Source organism: Monodelphis domestica, chromosome 4, assembly GCF_027887165.1.
Source record: "Monodelphis domestica isolate mMonDom1 chromosome 4, mMonDom1.pri, whole genome shotgun sequence".
Lineage (NCBI taxonomy): Eukaryota > Metazoa > Chordata > Mammalia > Didelphimorphia > Didelphidae > Monodelphis > Monodelphis domestica.
In genome coordinates this window covers 115,898,467-115,923,456 of record NC_077230.1, presented here as the reverse complement: position 1 = coordinate 115,923,456, position 24,990 = coordinate 115,898,467, and positions in this window count along the sequence as shown.

Sequence of the window (24,990 nt, the reverse complement as noted above, 5' to 3'; positions counted from 1 at the left end):
TATTTTATATTTATACTATATATATATAAGTTCATATACATTTTCATTCCAAATTAATTAGTAAATATATAATAAATATCTACTACATATCAGTTATAAAGATATACACTAAATCAGATTTCATAATTTTTAGGTTTTTATATACTACAGTAATTGTGGCATAATGCTTTCCTTTCATTTTTCTCAATTCTGAAACTTAGTGACAAGGATAGATGGTGATAAATAATATTATGTTGAAGGCCAGACCAAAAGGAAAAAAGTGTATATTTGCCATGATTCTCATGACTAAATATATGACCTCAGAGATATTGCCATCCTATTTGTATGAGTTTCTTTTCTCAAATAATTCCGTATTAAGGATAATGAATAACATGTGTCTATGATATACAGTATAACTCATGAGGCCAAACTGAAGGGGGCAGAGCTACTAGTAATCCCAAAACTTTTCTCACATTTGAAAAATACACTTAAATAGATTCATAATAGCAATGAGGATTTTCATTGTGTGTTAGGTGAGTGAAACATAAGCTAGTTTTTTGCAGGTAATCTAAGCTTGACTACCAACCAAAGAAAGAGATCATTTGATAGCACCTACCATGGTACCCTAAACAGTAAAAAAATGCCATTTTAATATGGATAATAACTAGCATTTATATACCTATTTACATTTATTTTATTTTACTTTTTACTTTTTTTTCAATTGCTGTAGAAACAATCTTTTCTGACCTTTTGTAATCTGAATTCTCTCTCTTCTTTCCTTCCCCCTTCTGCAGTTAGTAAACAATTTTATATATATAGGTATTTCCAGTGTTGTCATGCAATATGAATTTCTATATTCCTAATGACATGAAAGACATATATTGCTCATGCAAGAAAAAACTCATGAAGGAAATAAGAAATGGTGTGCTTCAGTCTGCAGAACTGCATCACAGTTCCTTCTAGCTTTGGATAAAATCTTTCATCATAAGACCCTTGAGGTTGTCTTGGATTCTAGCTTTGCTAATAGAACTTTAATCATTCCTAGTTGATCATCAGACAATATTTCTTCTACTGTATGCAATGTTCTCCTGGTTCTGCTCAATTCACTTTGTATCAGTTAATAAAAGCCTTCCCAAAATCTTTATGAAATCATCCATTTTTTTGGCATTTCTTATGGCCCAATAGTATTTCATTACAAGCATATTTCACAACAGTTCAGTCATTTCCCCAATTGATGAATAATCCTTCTGTTTCTAAGTTTTAATGATACACTGTAAATGAAAAAAAAATGATTTCAGATACATGGTCAATGACATGGTGGAAGGAATAATAAGAAAAGTCCCCTGCAGAAGGAGATGGGATGTAAGATGAATCATGGAGGAAGCCAGAGAAGCCAAGAGGCAGATGTGATAATGGAGATTATAAAAAGCAGGAAGTCAGGAGATGCAAGACTGTCTGAAAAAAAAATGGAGTTTGTTGTTGTATTGTAAAGGATCTAGAAGGACACGAAGCATGAGAGAATAGGAAAGGTAACAAGGAACAGGTTATAAAGGATATAAAAAGCTAAACAAATTATTTATAATGTGATGCTAGAGGTAACATGGAACCAGTGGAGTTTATGAGTAAGGGAGTGGCATGGTTACAATGGCACTTTTGGAAGATCAAATTGGCAACTGAGTGGAATAAAGTCTGAAGTATATGATGATTTTAACCAGGTCTACTTTTTTAAACTCCTTTCCTTCTTAATCATGCCTATGATTTTGACTTCCAGGAATTGGGAATTCATTATTTTCACTTTACTGTAATTTCAACTCTTTATCTAGAATTTTTTTTCATTAATACCTTCCAAAGCGTCTCTCTTTTTCCTTTCCCTATTCTCTTTCTTCTCTTCTTATATTATCAGAAATCAATTCCAGGAATATCAACAAATTTTCCATAAAATAAAAGTTAAGAAGGAAATAGTTCCCATATCTTCTTTTAGATTACCAGATGAATTATTTATTGGAATAAATATCTGTGGGCCTGAGTAATCCTTACTCAAACTTACCTTGTTTACCCCATCCTTTAGTCAATTAGTTTATTCCCTTATCCATTATAACAGATGTATTTTTCCCTTCCTGCCTACCTTCTATTATGGTCATGCCAAAGAGCAACATGTGGTCAAGTAGGAGAGAAAAGAAGACAGCAAAGGCTCTGGATAATCCATTTACTTCATGACCCTAGTCCAAGTAATTGAGCTAAATAAATTAAGATTGAGCATAAATACATAGAATTGATATCTGAAGAAAAAAATGATTAAGACAATGACATTAAGACTGCACATCAACTCTATCAGCTAAAAATGTTTTAATCCTTGGTCTTTTGCTGACAGCTCAGAGTTTATAAAGCAGATCATGAAGTAGGTCTATGAAGTGCTTCCAAACAATTTTTTATTGTCTCTGTCTTAATCTCAGAATAGTATTGATCTATTTCAGTGAACTCAAATGAAATTAAAACCCAATTATTTAAAACATGCTGTGTTTAAAACAGTGACAGTTGGGCCTCTGGGCATTTGGGGAAACAAATGACTTGCTGAGAGATGCTGATGGCTTAAGGTACAGAACAATTCCATTAACACCAACTGGTCATTCATTCCAAGGAAATGTCTTCTGCAGAGACAGTTATTGCTAATGTAAGCTATTTTTTTAAAAAAAAATTAAGCATATACATGATGTACAGTGTACTTCCAGGGAGTTAGTGGTCTATATATTGACCAATCAGAGCCACCCATACACCCCTCAGCAGTTCGTTCAGCTTGGTAATTAACATGGCCAAAATAATTCAAGAAAGGAGAACAGAATTCTGGGAATGTGGTAGCCTATGCTGCTTAGGAGACAGTAGGACTGAAATCTTTTTATTTGATATTTCCTCATAGCATTAGAGAAAATTACTATAGATAAAATGTCATTTCTCATATGGATGTGAAATTAACCATCTGCCTTTTGCCCTATGTGAACAAGGTTCAGGAATAGGTATTATACAAATGATGTTATTGATGTAGAGGACATGCTAAGAGAAAACTTCTTACACCAATGAAGGCTTAAAGCCTTTTTTTTTTTTACTATTTAGAAAAGTTTATTGAAATTTCCGTCTACATTTGAACAAGTAAAGACCCAGTCTTGAAGGTATTAGAATGAGTGTCAAAAAGTGGGCCCCGGCTGTTGGCACAGAGCTGCTACCACAGAGAAAAAAGCAGAACTTGCTACGAAAACCACTAGGGGCCATTTAGCTGAAGCAGGGGTGACCCTCTCTTAACTGCTGCTGGTTTCCATTTAAAAACAGATTTTGTTAAAAAAAAAACAAACGCAAAAAAAAAAACAACAACCAAAAATACCACAACAACATGTACAACCCTGATCGGATTTCAGGAATAGCCAAGGTGCATGCCTTGGTCGTCCCGGGGCCAGTGGGTGTGAGCTGGGGTTATCATCTCTTAGTGTGACTCAACTTCCAAAAAGAGCTCTTTCTTCAGAGGGCTCACGAGGGGCTGCCCTTCGAACATCTCAGCACCAGCCGATGCTAGCTGGACAACTCTCTGTGTGAGATGATACTTTAGGATAATGAAAAAAATCGTATTCTTAAGGAGCTAGGTAGAAAAAAGTTCAGTGCTCTGCCCACCCCCAGGACAGAGCCACTTACACGGCAGAGTCTGCATCCTCCTCAGGCAAGCTTGCGGCATCGGCAGCAGCGGTGACGGTGACGGCAAAGGTGTCGGTGGCATCGGTGGCATCGGTGGCATCAGTGGCGACAGTGGCAGAAGCATCTAGAGTGGTCTTGGGGCTCAGCTGAGACTCTAATTTCTCCAACTGCTCAGGACTGGCCAGGGTTTTCAGGAGGCTGTTCTCACGCTCCAGCTGGTAGTTCTTCTCCACCAACTCCTTGATTTGTTCTTTCAGAATCTCCACCTCCTCCTGGAGGGCATATTTGTATTCTAGGATAACTTGTATTCTTGGAAAGTTCCCCATCAGAGTGTCAAATTTGTGAAAAACCCAGTGCAAAACCTAACCTGACTCAATATGAGTCATCAGACAATCCATTTCTATTTGAGTTTGTCACCACTGGTCTATATCACTGAAAGGTTAGATAACCTGTTCAAGGTCAGAGGTAAGTCTTAAACCCTGTAGTTCCTAGATCCAACAGCAGCTCTAGATCTACATAATCATGAGTACTATTACTTCTGAAATAGTAAACTGTTCCAGACATTCCAGGAAATATACTATGATGCTATCCTTGGTACAAAACAGAAAACAGTTTGGAAGATTTCTTTTTAAATAAAAGGAAGGTTCTCAAGGTATGTTGGAGGAAAGTCTCTTGAAAACATAGGGTCAGTGGTGTAGCTTATGAAATATTTAAAGTGAGAATGGAGAAGGGAGTTTATATTCACATTCATAGCACCATTCTTAAATCCTAAAGATTTTTAAAAAAAATTCAGAAAAGGTAATCAGTTAAGGAGGAGGTTCTAGGTTCATATGAATATAGGGGTGAACTGGAGTCACTTGATAAGGAGATGGTTAAATTTTCAGTTTTAGAATGTATACATCAGAAATTGGCAAACCCTAGAAATGAAGTCTCGATTAATTGTTGTATTGACTGTCTAGACTTAAGAGGATAATGAAGAAGATTTTAATAATGCAGAATGCAACTCAGTGTGCTGTATACACACACACACACACACACACACACACACACATATATATATATATATTCCCCTTTCTGTGTATTTTCAAAATGACTAATAATCATTTGTCTAAGAAACTCAGTGTAGTTTTGATTCTGTCATCTTCATTATATAGATATTGAAACAGGTCATATATGTAAGGAGCTCTCTAATTGAAAAAAGCAACATCCCCCTTGTTGTCTTCCAAGGTTGGAATCATTCTGTCAATCATTTCTTTTCTGTTCTCTCTATTCTAACCTTTCATCTCACTGACATTATATTTCATCTTGTACCTTTTAAAATTTTCCATACCTAACTTTTCCCCAAGGATTGACTGCCTGCTTTATGGACTCTGGATCTGGAGCTATAAGGCATGGATGGGGAAAGTTGCAGAGTATGCTAAGTCCTCTATATATCCATGCTCTCTAGCTTCGGTGGAGGATTTCATTGTTTCTTAATAATGATTTTCCATCTTTTGTTGATTCTTTCTTTCACTGAAATCCTCTCCAAATATCTCATAGTATAAAGATAACTGAGTCTTCAACAACTATGTAAATAAAATATAAGCTCTTGAAAATCTCACAATACTAAAGGTTCAGGTCTGGTAATAGACTATTTTACAAAGACCTGCCTGGCTGAGTTCAGAGAGATTCCTCAGTGTGGATTCAGGTTGATTATCTATCTATCTATCTATCTATCTATCTATCTATCTATCTATCTATCTATCTATCTATCTATCTATCTATCATCAGCTCTGAATGAAATTAATGATTCTCTGGTGTATAACTGTTAATTTTCCAAGTCATTTTCATTATCATCAACATCTTATAGCAATTTTTTTTTCTCTTAGCAGAAGAACTTGTCACATATTTTTTTTTTAAAGAGAGATATTCCCCAATTAGTTTTCCTTCAACAATCCCCTTGTTAATGGCCCCCCGGGAGAAGTAGTACTGAGACTAGGGTTCCACAGGTAAGGAATGAGGAAAAGTATAGAGGAATAACAGAGGTAGAAATAACAGAGACCTTGCCTGTAGGTAAGGGCAAGGAAAAATATAAGAATCACAGTCAAAATCACAGTGGGTCAGAAGGGACCCAATGCTGGCGGCAAAAGGTTTGAGTTCATTGCAAACTGGTAGATCTTTTAAAGATAAAAACCACATGAATTACAATCATCTGTGAGAAAGGTCCATGGGAAAGTGTAACAAGAATGTAGATAGTGTAGCTGGTAGGATAATGGTGGGGGCAATATAATGGTTCCAGGAATCATCTGAGGTTCATGGAATGGCCAGCAATCTTGTTATGGGAAACTAAAAGAAGGTGAAGGTGATGGCACTCAGACCCATTCTCAAACTGACCCTTAGAATTCGACCTCTGAGGAGGGCTCTCAGATCTTTATCTAACATAGACCCAGAGAGATCAACCTCTGACATACCCTCTGCCTTTAAATTTCACAGAATCTTTACTAATTCTCTCTTCTTTGAATCCTTAGAGGAAAAAAAAGTCACTCCTTCATTTTAACAATATCTGATAGACTTCTTGGTATCCTTGTCCTGTACTTTGCACTAACATCTTTCTTCCATCTTCAGAGTCCCACTGCCTTGTCTCTTTCCCAACCACTTTGTAAAAAATGCTCCTTTCCACTTTTTTATTTAGATTTGGTTTTGCTTAAACTTTTTTAATTTGTTTTTTTAAATATCTTTTGATGATTAGATAGTTTATAAGTAAATCTAATTTAGTTTACTCAGCTAAAAATACTACCCTCATTCGGTACTATTTTGTTCTTAGCATTAAGCCATGTTACATTTTCATCTTTTGTTCTCTCTTCTGATGACTAGATTAAGAATAATGCTATTATTAATGTCCATAGCCAGGTCATTGGACCTTATGGATGCTGGATCTGTCAACAATTCTATCATCAGCTCCACTGGAGTTTTCTTTTGTCTAGGGCAACAATTTCAGTCCATAAGAATGAGACTTTGCCACAATTTGTACATCATAAAGGTCATACATTGCCATAGAAGGCCTTTGCCCATTTTTGTTTTTATTATATGTCACATCAGTTGTGATACGGGTAATCCATCTCCCTACTTACAGCATCTATCATTTTTCTTTGAGAAAAAGACAAATTTACAAATCTTGGTTAATTTTGACATGCGTTCTTGGGAGCTCCACTACTACTCACTGATTATATACCCATCTTTGACTTGTGTGTTAAGAGGCAAGGGACCATTGAGTAGCAGATATATGTGAAGTTCAACCTCACTATTTCACTATCTACCACAAGTTTTATTTGCTTAAAACAGCTTAATAGCATAAATGAGGGGTCACATAAATACATATATTTTGCAATTATTACTGCCTCATTTCAGCTGAGTATAGATTTCCCATGGAGTTTAATGACCCTTTACCAATTCTTTTTTTTTTAATTTTCTAATTTAATTATTTAATTTAGAATATTTTTCCATGGTTATTTGATTCATGATTCCCCATCCCCTCCACCTCCCCCTCCACCTCCAGGAGGTGACAAGAAATTCCACTTGGCTTTTACATGCATCATTTATCAAAACCTACTTCCATATTATCAGTATTTGCAATAAAGTGATCATTTAAAGTCAACATTCCCAATCATATCTCCATCAAACCATCTGATCAATCATATGTTTTTCTTCTGCGTTTCTACTCCCACAGTTCTTTTTTTGAATGTGGATAGCACTCTTTCTCCTAAGTCCCTCAGAATTATCATAAATCTTGCATTTTTGCTAGTAGAGAAGTCCATTATATTCAATTGTACCACAGTGTATCAGTCTCTGTGTATAATGTTCTCCTTCTTTTGCTCCTTTCACTCTACATCAATTTTTGGATTTCTTTCCAGTTCACATGGAATTCCTCCAGTTCATTATTCCTTTCAGCACAATAGTATTCCATTACCAACAGATACTACAATTTGTTCAGCCATTCCCCAATTGATGGGCACCCCATCAGTTTCCAGTTTTTTGCTGCCATAAAGAGTGTAGCTATGAATATTTTTCTACATGTATTTTTACCTATTATCTCTTTGGGGTACAAACCCAGTAATGGTATGGAGGGATCAAAGGGCCAGTAGTCTTTTAAAGTCCTTTGGGCATAATTCCAAATTGCCTTCCAGAATGGTTGGATCAATTCACAACTCCATCAGCAATGCATTAATGTCCCAATTTTTCCAAATCCCCTCCAACTGTTATTACACTACTATGCTGTCATATTGGCCAGTCTTCTAGGTCTGAGGCAATACCTCAGAGTTGTTTGGCAATTCTATTTTTGTAAGTCTTCAGATTTTTTTTTCCTTTTCTCATTTAAGTGTGTTTTTGTAAATTGAGTTCATGAAATTATAACTGGTATTTCGTATTGAAAGATCAGTTAACAATGTATAGCAGGTCTGTCAACATTGCACACTCCAAAGCTAAGACTATTGAAACTTGCCTTTCATTAATAAATCTTAGGAGATTCTAACTGATGTTTCAGTCTTATTCCAGAAAAAGGGACTGCTAACAAGCTACTGATCAGTGCTGATGAGTACATGATTGCTGAAATCAACAAGCACTGTGGAGGTGGTGAATGTAAATGCCAAAGTGGGGGAGTTGCCTCAGGGGAGACTCAGGGAAGTGACAGTTCAGTAAAGTTTTGAGGTTGGCCTTCTCTGTTTCATACTGTAAGATATGAATTTAAAACAAATATATCTCTATTTAGCTCTAACTCTAGCTTTTTACTCATATGATTGGAATAGAAATTAGAATAGAGGACCACATTCCCCTTTTTATCAGACTTCTGTCCTTTTCCTTTCCTTTGGTATTGCAACTTTCTTTAGCTGTGGCAGATGGTGAGTAACTGCAATATTGTTGAATCTGACCTCCATGCCTATAGGATATAAATCATCTCCAATGGACCTTGAATTTGAACCAGGGACTTGTTTATAATTTTAATTTATTTATATTTGCATATGTGTATATATTTTTCTCTCTTAATTTCATTTTTGGTAGAAGTGATTTATATATTATTTAATGCCTTTTTAGATCAATAACCTAGTAGTCTAGCCACACATTCTTTACCTATTATATTGTAGCTGTAAATGAATATTTGCTGTATTGGAATATTATTTTATGTTACCCTAAGTTTATGTTAGAATTAGATTCTTGGCATTATCTCATCCTCCTAAGGGGAGATTGTGAAGTTATCCTAAAAGGTCCATAGAATAAGATCTTTTTGAAGCAATTTTCAGGAAAGTTATCACCAATAGCCTGGAACAAGAAAACAGATGATTTTAAAAGATGAAGAGGTGCTTCATTGCAGTCATAGAAGACATCTGGCACAAAGTAGAAGGATGGGGACAGAGAAGTAGGAGAAGGGAGGGGGCAGTGGATTCTAAATAAAGAGCAGCAAAAGACCACTTTAACTGAACTATAGAATAGAGAAAATGGAGTAATATTATAAAGGTAAAAAAGGTAGATTGTGGCCAAGTGGTTCACAGACTGGCTTTAAATGATGAATAGAAAGGATTAGGTTATTCATGAGGTGAACTAGAGCCACTGGAGTTTACTGAGGAGTTAAGAACTCTCTAAATGATAACTTAAGTGTTGTTATAACTATGTTTATAATGCATGACATGAATTATTTTGATTCTTCCTATTACAAATACATGTCCAAAATAGCTGAGGGCCATACATTCACAAAAAAAAAAAAAAGTATTACACATTATCATTGCACAGAGGCTTTACTTGGTGTTCTCTTTCCCTTTTCCCATCCCCCACCTCATTAACTCATTTTAAACTTCTATATTCCATGTGAGGCAACTTAGTGAGCAATTTTTGAGGTAGTTCTATCATAATCAGCTAAATTATTTTATTTCCCACTACTACCCCACCAAAAAACACTTAAAATAAATGCTTTATCATATCAATTAGAAAATCTATAAGTGAAAGAAAAAGTCCATTAATCAAATCTAAATCAATCAATTGCTTAACTTTGTTCCATTTAAAGATGAAATCTAATCTTTCAAATATAAACATAGTAAAATATATATGCTTTAGAATAGCAACCATTCAGTTTCTGTAAGACAGCAGTACTGTCTAATATTTAGTTTCATTTTGTATAAGATATATTTCATGAAATACTTTCAAAAAGGTTTTACATTTTGAAATTATAAAGTAGCAATTCTAAATAAAAATTATTCCACAGACAGCAAGACCTGAGATAAGAAACTACAAATTCCTAAAACAAGGAGTCACTGAGATACTGAAATGGAGGTTGTGTGTCTAGGTAGATTTAAGAACCAAATATTGTACAGTATTATAGATTTTAGGCTTTAAGAAGCCTAAAAAGAAGCACTTAAGAAGCACTCTAGCCTGTGATGTCTTCAGTAGAAGTCTAGGAACTTTATATATAATATATATATATTATATAATATATGTTTTTTTAATTTTCAAAACTATGTTTTAACATAATTTTCTTTTTATCCTTCTATATTTCATTTTGTGCATTATAAACCCTCTGAGGTATTCATAGCTTTCACCAGATCATCAAAGAAATACATGGCATTGGTAGGTTAAGAAATCTTGCACTTGTCCAACTCCCTCATTTTATTTTTTTACATGTTTAAAAAATTGAATTCTAAGTTCTTTCTCTCTATACCACTTTTCCTCCTTTAATCCCTCTGACCTCTCTCCCCTTCTCATGGTAATAAGCAGTCTGCTATAGATTTGGCATGTACAATCATGTAAATATTTTCCCATAGTCATCATTTTGTGGAAGAGATCTCAAACAAGAGAACTCAAAAAAAAAAAAAGATGAAAGAAAGTGAAATATGGTAAGCTTTGGTCTGCAATCAAAATCAGTTCTTACCCTAGCGGCAGATGGCATTTTTTATCACGTATCTGAGATTACCTTGGATCACTGTATTGCTCAGAATAATTAGCTACTCATAAAAATATTACTGTTGCTAAATATAATGTTCTTCTGCTTCTGTTCACCTCACTTTGCATAAGCTCATGTACATCTTTCCAGGTGTTTTCAAAATCATCTTCCTTTGCTGTGGGGTGGGCCAGCCTCCCACAGGGGATGGGGTCTTGGAGGTGCAATGGTATTGGTGGAATGATGGATAGGACATGGCTTTTGCATTAAACCCATAACACAGGTTTCACAGGATAAACTGTTCCACCTTGGTTGAAGCCTAGCTTTATTTTATACCCTTATGATCACATATCTACTTGGTACAGTTTCATTCTCAACATACATGTTCCCATGGAACCTAACAACAGACAGGAAGACTAGGATGATAGTCAATGAAACATTGTTGCTAAGTGCAGGAACAGAGGAGGGTAGAATCAACATGACCCAGATATAGGTTAGGGAACTCAGAGCACAGATTTGTCAGAAGTTTTTATGCCTAGAAAAGAGGGTGCTATCTAAGTGGGTATCCTTAGATTTAATTATGTAAGTGTACTTTCCAGGTAATATCCTGGGGGGACAGAGTGGGATATCTATATTAACCCTGTAAGCATGTTGCTCTCATCTATTTTTCCTGGGGGTCAGTAAGAATAATAATCATAGAAATTCCAATAATAAGGGGATGTAAATAAGGAAAGTCACTTAGCAGGGTTTCAGTGGATGTTTCCATCCTTCCGGGGGGCTGCCTTGCAGTCCCCAGTTTCCACATAGACCATGTCAAACAATGTATTCTTTGATGGCTTCTGGCACTCCTTGTCATTTCTTATAGCACAGTAGTAATTATTTATAATCATATATCACAATTTATTCAGCCATTCTTCAATTGATGATTCAATTTCTAATTCTTTGCTACCATTAAATGAGCTGCAATAAGTATTTTTATACAAAAGATAATCTTCTCTCTTTTTTTCAGCATACCCTATTAACCATCATTATTGTTATTTCTTTTTTTCTATACAAAAGAGTGAATCTTTATTTCCTATCACTTGCTTTTTTTTTTCCATTTGAATTAGTTTATTTAGTCAATTTAGAACATTATTCCTTGGTTACGATAATCACATTATTTCCCTCCCTTCCCTCCACCCACCCTTCCCACAGACAACACACAATTTCATTGGGTATTACTTGTGTCTTTAATCAGAACCTATTTCCATGTTGTTGTTTACACTAGGATGTTCACTTAGAGTCTACATCCCCAACCATATCCCTTAGATCCATGTATTCAGGCAGTTGTTTTTCTTCCGGTGTTTTTACTCCCACACTGTTTCCACTGGATGTGGATAGTGGTTTTTCTCGTAGGTTCCTCCAAGTTGTTCAGGGTCATTGCACTGCCACTAATGGAGAAGTCCATTGCATTTGATTATACCACAGTGTATCAGTCTCTTTGTACAATGATTTCCTGGTTCTGCTCCTCTCACGCTGCATCAATTCCTGGAGGTTGTTCCAGTCCCCATGGAATTCCCCCGCTTTATTATTCCTTTGAACACAATAGTATTCCTTCACCAACAATTACCACAATTTGTTCAGCCATTCACCAATTGAAGGGCATCCCCTCATTTTCCAATTTTTGGCCACCACAAAGAGTGTAGCTATGAATATTCTTGTACGTGTCTTTATCCTTATTATCTCTTTGGGGTACAAACCTAGCAGTGATATGGCTGGATCAAAGGGCAGACAGTCTTTTAGCGCCCTTTGGGCATAGTTCCAAATTGCCTTCCAGAATTGTTGGATCAATTCACAACTCCACCAGCAATGAATTAATATCCTGACTTTGCCACATCCCCTCCAGCATTCATTACTTTCCTTTGTTGCCATGTTAGCCAATCTGCTAGGTGTGAGGTGATACCTAAGAGATTTTTGATTTGCATTTCTCTCATTATAAAAGATTTAGAACACTTTTTCTTGTGCTTATTAATAGCTTTGATTTCTTTAAATAAAAATTGCCTATTTATGTCCCATGCCCATTTTTCAATTGGAGAATGGCTTGATTTTTTTGTACAACTGGTTTAACTCTTTATAAATTTGAGTAATTAGTCCTTTGTCAGAGGTTTTTGTAATGAAGATTGTTTCCCAATTTGTTGCTTCCCTTCTAATTTTGGATGCATTCGTTTTGTTTGTACAGAAACTTTTTAATTTGATGTAATAAAAATTATTGATTTTACATTTTGTGATTTTTTTCTAGCTCTTGCTTGGTTTTAAAGTCTTTTCTTTCCCAAAGATCTGACAAGTATACTATTCTGTGTTCATCTAATTTGCTTATAGTTTTCTTCTTTATGTTAAATTCATTCACCCATTCTGAGTTTATCTTGGTGTAGGGTGTGAGGAGTTGATCCAAACCTAATCTCTCCCACACTGTCTTCCAGTTTTCCCAGCAGTTTTTGTCAAATAGTGGGTTTTGGTCCCAAAAGCTGGGGTCTTTGGGTTTGTCATAGACTGTTTTACTGAGGTTATTTACCCCAAGTCTATACCACTGATCCTCCTTTCTGCCTCTTAGCCAGTACCGAATTGTCTTGATGACCACTGCTTTATAGTATAGTTTGAAATTCTGGATTGCAAGTCCTCCTTCCTTTGCATTTTTTTCATGATTTCACTGGATATCCTTGATCTTTTGTTCTTCCAAATGAACTTTTATGTTTTTTTTTTCTAATTCAGTAAAAAAAGGTTTTTGGTAGTTCAATGGGTATGGCACTAAATAAGTAAGTTAATTTGGGTAGGATTGTCATTTTTATTATGTTAGCTCATCCCACCCATGAGCAATCACTGTTTTTCCAATTGTTTAGATCTAGTTTTAATTGTGTGGAGAGTGTTTTGTAGTTGTGTTCATATAATTCCAGTGATTTTAGATGAAATTTCTCTTTCTAATTCTTTCTGCTGAAATGGATTGGAGATATATAGAAATGCTGATGACTTATGTGGGTTTATTTTGTATCCTGTAACTTTGCTAAAATTGTTGTTTGTTTCGACTAGCTTTTTAGTTGATTCTCTAGGATTCTTCAAGTAAACCATCATATCCACAAAGAGTGTTGGCTTGATCTCCTCATTGTCAATTTTAATACCTTCAATTTCTTTTTCTTCTCTAATTGCTACCTTCTCTCTTTTTTGTAATCTCTCTAGGATACATACATAGCAGTGGCATTGCTGTATTAAAGGGTATGCACAGTTTACTAACCTTTTGGGAAGAGTTTCAAATTGTCCTCCAGAATTGTTCTATCAGTTCACAATTTCACTAACAGTACATTGTTGTACCAGTTTTCCTCCATCTGCTGCACTATTTATCATTTTTCTTTTCTGTCATTTTGGCCAGTCTGATAGATATGAGGTGGTATCTCAGCATCTCCTTCATTTTAAAAGTGAAGACAGAGATTCACAGAGATTGTGATTTACCCAAGATCAAACAAATATTATTACAAGAGGTAAGATTTTAACTCTAGTTTTCTCTCATTTTTCTTTCCTTTGTACCAAAAAGATTCTCATATAATCTATTATGCTCCATTACACCTGTTATCTCATTTACCTGTCATTAGGATAAAATCCATTAATATTCAGTCTATTTCTTATTCTTGGCAAGAAGGTATGATATAACCTGCCCCCCCCCCATTGCTATATCTGGTTTACCCAGCTTTTGACAAAGAATTTGGCATCTTAGTTTTATTGTTGCCTTTTGATTCATACGCTCATTCTTTAATGGGGATTTAGCCTCTGATTTCTTTTGTTTAAACTGTTTTCTTTTATATTACTAATCTAACTCTCCCACACTTCCAAACCTTCTCTTCTCTGTCCAGCTAGCTGGCTTTATTGATTTTACTGCCTAATTCATGAATTCCAAACGTCTTCATTTTCTGCTCTGTGCACCTGGCTCCCATGGGAACTCCCACCATTATCTTCATTTGTACCTCATTTTTTGGCATTCCTTACTTGGGACTGGTTTGTGGGGCAAACATCTAAGCATACGTATATTCATTTACTACATGCACATTTATAGACATACCTGCCCCTCCAGACCTTCCTTTACCATCTATAATCCCATTGTATCTTTCATAGTGAGAGCTTACTACTGAGTTTGACCTAGTGCAAGAAAGCCCATGCCAATATAGGTGCATGACAGCAGGGGAGAAAATAGTCAAGCACATAGGTAGCATGGGAATCAGAACCAATGTCCTTGGTTTCCATGTCTGGATTCTATTTTCTTACTTAATTTTGTCCTTTCTTCTCTACCCAAATTATTCTCACACTCTCCACACTAACACTATACTTTCATTTACACTTTCTTGTCCAGCCTAGGTTTCTAGGTAGCAAACTTTCCCTTTACTCAGAATTTATATAGTCATTCCTCACATTTATGATAGCTGTCCTACCAGAATTCACTTTTTAACCCAATAATTCAGACTCAGAATTCAATTTCGAGGGACCCATATGATACTTCTTGTCTTTTCCATTTGTGGCTATCCTCTACCTACCATTGGCCAACACCAAATTCTAGTTGTCCTTCTCCCTGGCATGTCTCTCTCTCCTTTTCAGTTATTTCAATTCAGTATATATTTATTATGTGTGCACAATGTGCAAGGAATTATGTTAAATGAAGAGGATATGAACACAAAAACATGGGCTAAAACCCATTTTGAATGGTAGTTTTTATTATGTGAATTTGAAAAAATCATTGTGATTGTTTAAATGTTAATTTTATCTACACAAAGTCATCCTCTGATTGTTTGTAATAAATATTATATCATCAAGGATAAGTGAATTAAACAACCTTCCAAAGATTAGATAGAAAGAGGAGAAAGTAAAGGGTGAGAAAATTTACCATCACAGAGCAACTGAAATTTCCTACTTTATGAAAGAATTTGCATTAAATGTCAACCTTTCATCTCTTTTTAAGTCATTTTTGTTAGATTTTTTGTTAGAGAACAGCTCATAGTCATGAAAAAAATACTAATAAGACTTAGATTCTGAAGTCTACTAACAAATAGCATACTCATGCACCAAAATATTGAAAAATATACTGTACATATTATACTATGCTTGTGGTTAAGGAAGATGTAAAAAATTAAATAAATACAACCCTTATCAGCAATAGAAATTTGTTCCCAAATTACCACTTAAGGTTTAAAAAGGAAGGTTTTTTCATGACTGAGGCCAAAGTCTTGTTTTTATGGAAGAAGCATAGCTGGGAATGGATTTTAATGGTTGGATAGAAAAGTTATTAAATCACCAGAGAAAGAGATAGAAAATTAAACTATTAGAAAACTGTATGAGTGAAAGGCAGGGAAGCACAAGATATTCAGGAAAAAGAATATAGTATGGGATAGCTGTATTAAAGAGTAAATAGAGAAATGGAATATTAAATTATATTGGAAAGATAACCGCAGACCTTTGATATTAGGTAAAGGACTCCGAGTTTTATTTTAATGGAAAGGGTAATCTACAGTGGTAAGGAAGGATGAATGGGAGGAGAGAATGAAGCAGAGTAGAGTGACTGGGAGATCTTATTGAAATGAGAAGTCTATACTACCAAAATGGCACTGAGAACACAAAAAGGAAAGATGAATATGAGAGAAATTGTAGAAGTAGAGTAGCATGAAATTAGTGCTTTCTGGGATAAGACTGCTTTGGAAAAGATCAGAGTAGAAGAGACCTTCAAATTAAGGGGTGGGGGCGAGGGGGAATCTGGGTAGCTCAGTGGATTGAGTCAAGACTAGAGATGGAAGGTCCTGGGTCCAAATCTGGCCCCAGACACTTCCCAGTTGTGTGACCCTGGGCAAGTCACTTAACCCCCATTGCCTAGCCTTTACCACTCTTCTGCTTTGGAACCAATACATAGTATTGATTCTAAGACAGAAGGTAAGGGTTTAAAAAAAGTAAGGGGCAGGGGGCTTGCTGAGCACTCAGCATTTTGTTTATTTGTTCTTGTGAAGTTTTTTCATAATATAAGAAATATTTTTTGAAAAAGAGACAATGATATCTTTCAAATAAAGAAGTGATATGTACTGATTGACTGATAAAAAGTTCCACAATAAGGACACATTAAAAACATTGGTCCCTAAGGAGTGCCAAGTGAAAGAAGAGAGGAAAAAGGCATAGAATGAGACTTCCCAATTTACAAGTACATGATCTTGGGTAAGCCACTTACAAGTGGCTTAAACTCTTTAAAAACATTAATCCAGGAAGAGATTTGGGAGTACAACTTACTTTATTTGTAAAACAGGTTCTCCCCAGGAATTTTAACAGCTAACAGGAGAAATGATGTTATTTTTGTTGATGGTGATAACATTACTATTACTGTGAATAACCACAGTATTAATAATGATCAATATTCCATACAGAACCAAACCATCCATCCTTATCATGGGAGGGAGGAAGGCAATAACAAGATAAGAGAGTATGAGTCAGAGTGATGTGCAATAGAGACTGTGTGTGTCCTGAAAACTGCTATTATGTTTTTGTCGAACAGTCAAGAATGCTGAAACTCAAAGGACTCTGGAGTAATGCTGACTGAGCAAAGAACACTAATGAATTTAAGAAATACAGCATAGGACTCTGGAGTGACAACTCAAAACTCTCATGATAATTAGAATGACAAGGGGGTCAGCTATGTGAGTGGCACTTTTTTGTGTTCTAGTGCCACAAGAAGGCATATACATGAATAGAAACCAGAAATAACAATAGCTTACCTGCTAAAAATGCTTCAGCACAGATGCCACTATCTCTGAATCAGGAAAACTACAAATGAGTTGTAAATAGATGGTATCAATTTTTAAAAATTATTTGCTTGTACTATATAATAACAGAAGGGAAACACATTTTACCTGCTATTTCCAAGAATTTCATATTTTTTGTCAATGATATTCTCAAATTTAAATCACAAAAATCAATGTTGAACACTCTAAAAAATAACAATTATTAAGTCTAAAAAGATGAAATAAGTGGAAATTGAAGTCTGTCTTAAATCTACATAGAGAAAGGCAACATAATTGAAACCATTAAAAACAATTTAACACATGCTCCCAAAATGTTACATAATAATGAAAGGGAAAGTATTAAAGACAAAATCTTTGGAAAATTATATCAAAACCTCATCAGAATATTTACTAGAAAAATGGGTGATGCTTTCTTAAATTAAAGGAAACCAAAAAAAGAAAGTTATAAAAATAACCAAAAAAGTACATTATAAATACATGGTGCTATTAATCAATAATTTATAAGAAAAAACAAAAGGATACATTATAAGGAGAAGCAGCATAAAGAATAAAATAAATGATTGAGCATCAAACAAAAAATATGTTACAGAGGTTTGAGAAGCAAACTTTAGGAGAATGAGGAAATTTTTAAAGGGAATATTGAAAATTTTCAGTCTTCTACATAGTAGAAGTCTATCTGGCAAAATACAAGTATAATCTGTATCAAATGTGAAATTGAAAGCATATGTACTATACAGATACTGAATAAGAGAATACCTATAGAAAAGGAAGGGAATTAAAATTCTAATTTCTCTGCAAAATGCAAAGCAGCAACTTCAAATATGAATGATGAATTATTGTTTTTAAAACTTCATAATGCCTTAGAAATTATGAGCAAATCACTGTATCTTCCTTTCACAAGCCAAATCATTTTTTCTCAATAAAAATCCCATATTTTATTACCAAAGTAAGTAAACTAATGACCCCACCAAATAAAAGCTATGTGCATATTAGTTTTCATATATGTAATACACTATCAGACATTGTTGATGGAAAATATATATGTGCAGATGCATATCTATAAACATAAGAAATGATATTGAATGGAGTAAAAAGTATACACCAAAAAGTCCTAGGGGCATAAGCAATTATTTACTATTCCAGCAAAAAGCACTATTACATTTATACTTCTCTGTTTTGTTTATTGCAAAAAACTTTTGACTTTCATGACTTAAGAAATAAACAGGGGGCAGTTGGGTAGCTCAGTGGATTGAGAGCCAGATGGGAAGTCCTAGGTTCAAATCTGACCTCAGACACTTCCCAGCTTTGTGACCTAGGGCAAGTCATTTAACCCCCATTTTCTAGTCCTTACCACTCTTCTGCCTTGGAACCAATACACAGTATTGATTCCAAGATGAAAGGTAAAGGCTCTTAAAAAAAATAAATAAATAATAAAATTATTGTATGTATAAAATAATAAAAATTTTAAAAGAAATTAATTAATACAATTAAAATACAAAAATGTCAAATAAATCCAAACACAGTGAAAACGGTAAAACTTGGGTATTTTGATATTCATCAGTGAAATTGCTCTCTATTTAGAACCCTTTACCAATAGAATAGTACCCAGAATAATTGATATACAATGTAATATTTTTCAGGAAATAGTTTGAGCCACATTTTTGCCTTTCTTTGTATCTCCAGCACTTAGCACAATGGCTGATCCATGGCAATTACTTAATAAATATTTTGTGACTGATGGAATAGCTAGAAGTCCATTATAATCACTACTTAGTAGAATTGAACATGGTTTTTGAGTTGAAAAGGAAATCACACAAAAGCACTGATAAAGATGACATTTGCTTGTAAGAATAATTTTAATGTATATGGCTTCACTGCTACATAAAATTGCCACTATAAGCACATTTAAACAAATATTTCATCTTTTTGAAATGTTTGACAAATTTGTTCAAATGCATTTGGTACTCAAGGAGTATAAAACTGTTTTGGTGAAATCTTTATATTTTTTCTAATTATGATAAAATAATTTTTAAACTTTTTTTTAAATGTGCTTCACATTATCTTCCAACATCTCTGAATATGGCATTTTTTTAGAAGGCAAGCAATTTGATATAGATTATAGTAATATAAAATAACTCTATATTAGTCATATTGGGAAAGAAAAAAACAATAGAAAAGTTTGACATTCTCATACCTATCAGAGTTGTTAATATGACAAAAATGGAAAATGATAAATATTGGAGAGGTGTGGGAAAATTGAGACACTAATACATTGTTAGAGGAGCTTTGAACTGATACAAGTTTTGGAGAGCAATTTGGAACCCTGCCCAAAGAGCCATCACTAATAATTTTCTGATATTTTGTAATCAATGTTTTCTTCTACTTCTTTCCCTAGAGAAAAAGACCCTTATCTCTAACACTAAAGAAAACTTCATGGAGGAAATAAAGTGAAGAATTATATACTTCAATCTGCATTCACACATCAGTTCCTTCTATGGCTGTTAGCAGATAAACTCGTTTGTCAAGAGTCTCCCTCAGAGTTGAACCAGATCCTTGCATTTTTATTAATACTTGACATTCACAATTGATGACTGTTTTTTATTGCATTTATTATGTACAATGTCCTACTGTTTTTGCTCATTTTACTTTGCACCACTTCATATAAATCTCTGGAGGGTTTTTTTATGATTATTTTGTTTATCATTTCTTATGACCAATGTTATTCCATTACAAACCTATATCCCAACTTGTTCAGTCATGCCTCAAGTGATGGGCATTCCTTAAGTTTATAATTCGTTGTCATGACAGAGAGTTGCTACAAATATTTTTGCCCAGGTAGGTCCTTTACCCTAACTTTTATCTCTCTGGGATACAGACCTAATAAATACACATATGTATATATATATATATATATGTATATATATATAAACATATATTCACATATATATGTATGCATATATGTATGATTTTACTCAAAGATTTATTAAAAATTGTATATTCTTAGATCTAGCAGCACTAGTGATCAGTGAAAAGAATCTATGTGTCCCAAAATATTTAGAGCAACTTAATTGTTGGTGACCATGATTGGAGAAAAGCTGAACAAATTGTAGTATATGATTGTAATGGAATATAACTGCACCATAAGAAATTATGAGCAGTTGACTTTTAAAAAATTGGAAAGACCTACATTAAGTTATGACGAGTGAAATGAGAACCAAGAGAGCATTATAGACAGCTGAAGAATCAGTGTTTGAAAAATAAATTGTGTATATTCACCTCCAGAGAAAGAACTGATTAATAGAAATATGGAAGACATGATTTATATATGCATATATACTTTGTTGTTGTTGTTGGGTGATGCCTTCTGATATCTATGGAATTTTGATGTAGGCCAACTAATAAATTAATACAATAAAAATGTATGTATATATGCATATATTAAGAGAGAAGAAGAAGAAGGAGAAGGAGGAGGCGAAGGAGAATGAGGAGGAGAGAGTGATAGAGAGAGAGAGAAACAGAGGAGAGGGAGGAAAAAGTGGAGGAGGTGGGGGGAGGATGATAAAAAATGTGTGCATTTTGGGAGCGTAAATTGAGCATTAGAAGAGATCTCTAAGGTCAATTCATCCAACTCCGTAATTTTCTCATAACCTTCCCACTACCTGTGGTATTATTGTCTTTTGCTAATCTGTATAGCTTTCATTTTCATCTGTAAATTAGAGGGAAAAATATACTCCCAAGTCTTTAGCTTCTTGGTAATTCTGAGAGCAGGTAGATACATTCTTCCATATGAAGGGAGAGATTTGTTTTGTGTTAATAAAATTCCCTTTACAAAAAGGGAATGTACCTTTCTTTGGTTCCTAATATTGTATTCTAGAACTTTTGTGTATATTTGTAGGTATTCATAAGAACATACCTCTTTTGAGAATAAACTGAAATAGTGAAGTTATATTTTAAAAGAAAAAGATGATGTAGTCTGAATTCAGATTAAAACATTAAAGCATACCATTCTTCATTTTATTTCCTCCATGCATTTTTCTTTAGTGTGAGCTGAAATGTGTCTTCTTTCACAATACAATGGACATGGAAATGTGTTTTGTATGATAACATATATTTAACATAGATCATAATACCTACTATATTGGTGAGGAGGAAAGGGTGAGAGGGAGGAAGAGAACATGGACTGCAAAATGTCAGAAACTGATTATTTAAAATTATATCAATGTTTATTCTTAAAAAAATAAAACATTGTTAAAGAAAGAAAAATAGAATCATTATGTGTTCCCGTTAAATCTAAAGTGCCAAAATACTATCTTTTCTCTTTTGGAGAGATAGAGGCAATTTGATGTAGTGGCTAGAGAACTGGCAGGAAGACCTGGGTTCAAGTACTACTTCTTACACAAACTTGCTTTCTGACTGATCAAATTATCTAACTTCTCAGTACCCAGAAGGAATACTTAAGAAAATAAGTTGTAAGTGGCAAGTAGGTAGTACAGTGGTCAGAGTGCCAGACTTTGAGTTGGATAGACCTGGGTTCATATTTGATCTCAGAAAATTCCAGCTGTGTGACCTTGACAAATCACTAGACCCAGTTGCCTAGCCCCTACCAGTCTTCTGTCTTGCAAGACAGAAGGTAAGGACTTAAGAAAAAAAGAAAGAAAAATCATTTCAAAAAGTTGCCAACTTGCATTCATAGAGTTTACTCCTCCTGTCATTCCTTATACCAAAGAGATCAAGGGTCTTATGGTTAACCTGTCTGTAGCCCTATTGTTTGGGAAATCAATAGCCTTTTTAGCTTAGAAACAATTTTACTATAGAGATAATAATTACTATTATTAATTATATATTTTTAATTAATCTATATTTGTTAAATATGTAGTTAGTATGAATATATGATATGTAGATGTCTGTGTACACATGTGTGAATGTGCATTTGTGTATATACATACACACTAATGAACAGATATCTCTCACTTTGCTGCCTCATTTTGCTTCCCCCTATAATAGAAATAAAAACTGAAGAGATTATAGAAAATAAGCCTGACTATAATTCATGGATGATTTCCTTCAAAATATATACATTTTTAATGGACATCTTTTGAATGTAGTGAAGTGATTTTTTCAGAAAGTATTTTCCCTTTGAGAAAGCAATAAAATGTTAGTGATAACATCACCAAATTTCTATTTCAGTGACTGAGAACAATACATCTGGGTATAAGTTAATGGTTTACATATTAATTCTCTCATCTCTCTGATGGACAGAAAATTGCTTTAATATAAATGCAGTTAAATTTGTCATTTTATTTCTACTCAGTTTAGTTGTGTCTGAAATTTATTATTGGCACCATCAAATTGTTCTTTGCAATTCTGAAGCTTTTGAGAATGAAAAATATGTCCTACTGCAAAGGAAGCAAAAAAATCCTTCAACATAATTGATGAACATCTTAATTTTTATTGTTTAATCAATTACTTTTGAAGATTATAAGATAATATGATAAAATTTTGATTGATATATTTCTACTCTTTAAGAAGTAAAACACATTTCAATAAAAACAATTATAATAGTTTCTCCTGGAAAAGAAAAAATAAAGACTCTTTACTAGTTCTAAAAAGATATGAAATCAAGTACAAAATATTATATAAATCAACTATCTAGATGATGTCAAAACAATTAATGAATTGGGCAAATTCAGTGGAAAAACAAGCAATCAGAAGTTTTAACCTTGTACACACAGAAAAATATTGCATTAGTTGAAGTTTTTAACCTCATTATTTGTAGAATCAGTTGTATAATTTTATAATATTGCTAAAGATTGACCTTTGGCAAGTGTTTATAAATTGTAGAAAGTTATTATCATTCATAACAGTTTTGTTTATTGTTTTGTTTAGAATTTTGTTTAGAGAGATAACCAATTAGTTCTCAGCACAGTTTGTCCTGGAGGACTATAATCAGAAGTATAAAATAAGAAGGTTAATAATAATAATAATAATAATAATAATAATAATGAAAGATACCATTTGTGTAGCACTTATGCATCAAACACTGTACTAAATGCTTTACAATTATCATTTTACTTGATCCTCACAAGAACCCTGGGAGAGAGATGCTCTTATTATCCCCATTCTTCACTCTCACTAACCAGAGGTTAGAATACCCAGCTGGGTATTCAGGGAATCCTTGAGTGGATCTACCACTATTGGCATCTGTGGGTCTCTTCTCCCCCTGTATAATCTTTTTTTAGTTGCCAAGTTGGTACAGGACAAAAACTTAGACATTTGAAGTTTTTTTAAGCTCAGAAGTCACTTAAAGTCTTGAATCACGGCAGGGGGGGGTGGGGGTTCTGTGGCAGTTATAAGCCTGAGAGCTGACAGACAGTAATTGAGGAGGCTGACTGTAATTGACAAGAGTCTTGACTGTAACTGACAGATAGACTTAGCAATAGACTGTGCTGACAGTTGCAGTACCTCTCTCGCCTGCTAGGGGCTCCATAAGGAATCTCCCTGTCACTTGTCAATCAAACAACTATTTGCAAGCAGTTTTCAACAAACCGCATTGCACTTAAAAAGGTAGAAGGTAATAATTCTTACTGTGTCCCTGGAGAAATTCATTTCACGCATGAAGTTTATTTCTTGTGTGCCTAAACATAGTGCAATGGAGACTATTTGGTATTATGCCACAATGATACCTTTTTTTTCTGTATGGTAATCATGCCAGATTACATACATGAAAGGAAGGATGGGAAAGGAAAGTGGGAAAGGTTTGCATTTGACTATAAGCCCAAGATATTTACCCACTAGAATTATTTTCCTAAGATAACCTTTCTAAATAACTAAACTACAGATTACTAAGGAATAAATCCAACAGGGAACCCCAAATCTCACAAACAGAGTCCTTGGCAGGTAGGTAGCAAGAATCCAGCTATTGAGTCCTCAGATGTCCCAGGGAATAGAGAGAAAGGCTCCTCCAACACACTCTGTCCACCAGAGTGTATGGGAAATCTCCCTCTCAGCCTTGTTGTTTTATTGAGAGGCAGTCAGCTTCCAAAATGATCTTGTCTAGGTAGAGTCCAGGCACACATACTTCAGGCTTCAACAATCAGCTCCAGACAGGCAGTTTATCTTTAACAGCTTGGAACTTTCTCCCTGCCAGCTCTTTATAACTTCCCTCTCTACACAACAGAATTCATCTCAAATTCAGGATTTTCATTGGGCCATGGAATGAGATCATCATTATTATATGTTTGTAAAATAAATTGTTTTTCTCTTCTAGTTAATAATTCATCCATAAGAATTTTGAAATCCCAAAAATTTGGATCAAAAAATCCTAATTGCTATCTAAAATTCCCTTATTACCCCTACTGATTCATTGTCAAATTTTTGAGTTCTATTTTTAATTGCTTCCAAATCGCCTTGCGTGAAATATTTATAGGGTTTCATATACACAATTCCCATGTCTGGTGACATGTAAGGCACATCTTGCAACAGAAACATTGTTGCAGGAGAATAAAATCTGTTCTTCTAATTGTAGCTTAGTAAGTGCTTCTTGTTTATCAGCACTTCCTGTCCTAGTTACTTCTTGTGGTACCATCCTATACATTGCCTCTAGCTTTGGTAAGTTCTAAGCATTGAGCTTCCACTTGC